This window comes from Morone saxatilis, unplaced genomic scaffold (assembly GCF_004916995.1).
Source record: "Morone saxatilis isolate NCDOM2014 unplaced genomic scaffold, NCSU_SB_2.0 Contig24, whole genome shotgun sequence".
Taxonomy (NCBI): domain Eukaryota; kingdom Metazoa; phylum Chordata; class Actinopteri; family Moronidae; genus Morone; species Morone saxatilis.
In genome coordinates, this window is record NW_023339807.1 from 5701159 (window position 1) to 5705419 (window position 4261).

Consider the following 4261-nt stretch of genomic DNA (forward strand, 5'->3'; position numbering starts at 1 on the left):
ATTTTTTATATTTTTTATATATATATTTTATGATGTGGGCATCTTATATAATTTAAAAGCTTTTACTGTAAATCAAGGTTCGACCAGTTAAACGGTGTTAAGCTCAGTCAGCTGAGTAAAGCAAAATGATCTGTTACCGATTACCACTGGAGCCTATGATGCCCACACCTCTACTTCATGGCTGGTGAACACGGCATCCAGTCTCCATAGGTTATCTCTGACCAGCAATGCAGTATAATATGTGCCTGTGTGTCTATTTTTACGAGCTTTTAGTAGGGACGGCGGGGACTATTTTTTTTCTGCTCCTGACTGCATGTCTGGATCTGCTGAATGCTGATGCGGCAAGTGACAATTACTTTTAAAAATACAAAGAAGTATTGTGCCCACTGAGGCGGCAAAGCAGAGAGTGAATTGGCTAATTAAATACATCCAATGCTGAACCGTCAAGGGGTTCTCATTTCCTTTCTGCCCTTTCTCCACAAGTGCAAATGAAGTAGGCTCTAAATAACCCATTTGTTTCAAGCCCGCTGAGCAGAAGGAGCTACTCCGCATTACTGGCTGCTGCTGCTGTTTTGAACACACCAATAGACAGTCACCCAGAAGCCTTAAGGAGTTGCAGGCACTCTTTGTCTTTCTCCCCCTTGATGATAGACAATGGAAGTGTCAAATTAAAAGTTTTTTGGGCCGTTACACCGCCGTGTGTTGACACAGTGCAGCTCATTAGCCTTTTCAGACAGTTATCTCGTGAAAAATATCAGTCTGAACAAAGGTCTACTCCATATTCAGACACAGTCATTACTTGTCCATGGTTGCAGGACACTTTTTGCTTGCTCTTCTTTTACACGTGTACAGTAGATACAAGGAACAAAGGGAAATGATATCCAACTGCAGCCAAATGGATGCCATAGTTGTGCATTGCTTCAGATTTCCTACGAGGGTATCGTCGCTCTGTGGGGTAGTGCTGCGTGGTTGAAGAGACGTCTCTGTCATCATGACTAAACTTATCACCTAAATCTTGGTGTTTGTCCACATAATAATCCACACTACATTTGTTGGCCGCTCCTTTCTTGGTGAGTAAAATCCTGCAGCAGTGATTCAAACCTAAAGATCTTGAACTGAAAAATGGTTCAAGAAAATTCAAATACACTCGAACTTATTAAACAGACTTTGAAATGTTTTCATAACTCTGAGAAGAGGTTGTACTTTAGGCATGCTAAAAAAAGGAATCAGAAGTTGAGACAATTCATCCTGGAGGGTTATAAGTTTTATGGCAATCCATATAGTAGTTGTCAAGACATTTCATATAGAACCACAAATGTCACCCTCATGGTGGTGCAGGGGATCACCAGTACTATTAGGATTTATCATCTGGGAACCATGAATGTCTATACAAAATGTAATGGCAACTCATCCAATAGTTAAGATATTTGATTGTTGAACGAAGTGGTGGACCAACCAACATTTCCATCCCTGGAGCCACGCAGTTAGCGTGGCTAAAAGAATCACAATAAAAAATTTAACATGTTTAACGGTCAAGAAGTTTCTCAAGGTTGTCATTTTGGAGAGTGTTATATTTTACTTGACATTGCTAATCCGGTTCTCTAATACTGGTACTAAACTACAACTCGAAGCATCTCTACACCTGGAACTCCCTGATTCCTCTATAACTTTTCTTGCATTGGAGATAAATGTCCATTAAAACCACAGGTGACATCACACATATGGAGTGATCAGGTTTACGAGCGCCACAGTATGAATTTCAAATTGGATTTTCTAGGCCTTTGCATTTGCTAATGTGTTTGATATTATTTTCGGATTAAGCGAGACAGCGATGTGTGAGATTACAACATGGCCACTGTAGAAAGAAAGAGAGCATTTTGGGAGAGGTCAAGCCATAAAGCTTGTCTCATCTCTGAGAGGAAATGAGGCATTAGATTGAGTTCCCGTTTTAGTCACCCAAGCCTAATGGGTCATCTATCCTGAGAATCTTGGAGTCATTCTGAGAATCCCAGAATCTTTGCTCTCTTTTCTTCTTTTCCGGAGTTGCTGTAAAGGTGATAAGTAAAGACAAAAACACAATATTAAAGTCAACTTTGTTATATCAGTAGTGTTCACGCTATTGTTTTGGTGTTCTGGTCTGATTTGAGAATACTGCACTATGACCCTACCCTCACCTCACCTTGCATCATCAAATTGATTCTCTTTCTGTATTTTACTTTATGGCTTTTGCACTTGAGAAGCCAAACACCTACAATAAAGGGCTGAATTGAGTTTTTCAGAATGAAAATATATTACCTTCCAAGATTTCCTTGTATGACTTTCCATTGTAAAGCTTTATTGATGTTCGATGCAAAGAAACTCAGTTTGTCTTTTGAAAGCCTTTCTGTTGGACCCTTTGACACAGACTGAGATAATTCACCATTGGATGGACTGCCATGGAATCTTGATGACATTCATGATCTCCAGAGGATGAATTCTAATGACTTAAATTTTATCTCTAGCACCATCAGACTGCCATGTTAAACCGCCATGTTTCTACAGAACCAAACCAAACACTAGCTGTAGAAGTTTCACAGCCACCATAGTTTCTCCTACACACTTTCACAGCCCGCTCTCATTCCCAGGTTGTCAAATACAGACGCCAACAGTGTTCAGTTAGTTGCAATCTGAAACCTAACCACTAGATGCCACTAAATCTTACTCTGGTCCTTTAAGTGCTAACACAGTACACATTGTTATTGTGAGCATGCTGATGTTATTAGCTCAAAACACTAAAGTGTCCAAGTAATACAGCCTTGAAGAGCTGATAACATGGCTCAGTCTGGTTTCACTGTTATCTCCCCTCTAGCTTCACTTAATTACCCCATAACTCGAACAACCACCATACCCCCTACACCCATACCTCGGCCTTTCTCTCCCCATGCAACTCCCCATCTTGGATTTCTTACAAGGCAACCAGGCAAATCAGTGGCACCTTCAAGGGCTTATTAGTTTGTGTATTGGTTTCAGTGGCAGCATGGACAAAATCACGCCAAACCTTCAAGCAGTCACAAGCTACAGAGTCTTCCTGCTCCTCGGGAAGAATGACACAGCTGCCTCAGCAAGCATGAGGCAAAAAAACCCCAACTCAAAACAGACATTTAGAAAGCACTTTTTGGAACTTTTAATGATTGTGACAATGGCAATGATTGACAGATAGAAAACTGCTTACTGTCACGAGTGTGTGAATGCAGTATGTAAGAAGGAAACTTGTCAAATGCATCAGCAATATTTCTGTTGTTTAGGTTGCAGAATACACATTAGCTTTTGATTTTCAAATGTGATGTAAAACCTTCCTTCTAACTTTGGAAGGAAAGTGTGGTGGTAGTTGGGCAGACAGGGACGGACTGAGTTGAAAGCTCTGGTGTGACAGGCAGGAGACATTTTGAGCTGACAGCTGACAGAGGAGATGGAAGCTCCGCTGGAAGTGGGGTGATAGGATGCCGTTTCTGCTGCTACTGCAGCTTGATATCTCCTCCAGCCCGAGGGAAGATGAATCGAGTGCTGCTTCCGAATCTAGAGACAGAGCAGCTTCTGCCTCACTGTCGGGGGGCAAAATGCTTATCAGCGGTTATGTTCGGCATGTATTATGGGGAAATAAGCAGTTAAGTTTCCTGTAGTAGCTAATCCGCGCTCCTGGGGGAGATACGGAGTGTGTGGGCTTGCATTCTAGAAAACCTTGATTCAAAATGAACAAAATGCTTTTTACAGTTAAAAGCTGGGCATACAATTAAAAAAGAAATAGAATAAACCAAAATTAAATATGAGTTTTTAAGAGTAGCCAGTGGCTCCAATTAACCACATCTGGCAGATTACACACTTTTGTTCCAAAATTGAGATTTAACTATTTAACAAAGATAGATCATTCAGCTTTGTCCCATGAATGAGGTGACAGCTATATGGACTGCTGCCTTGGGGAGGATCAAAATGAGGGATGGATAGAATTGGGAACAGGAAGAGATAACGACAGGGCAATCTGTCAGCACTCACCGCAAAGATAAATGGTCCAATCTACACAGACTCATGTCTCCTCTGCATGCCTCGTGGGTGTATCCACTGCGGATGTGGTTGTGGCTATTGCCATTTTGGAACCTTCGAATGAAGAGCAAAGTACACAAGTAACAGGAATTGATTCCTTGTGGTAACATCAGGCAACAGATGAGCTGTATATTTCTATTGTAGCACTAGAGGTAATGCACGTTGTCAGAATTACAGCAACTAT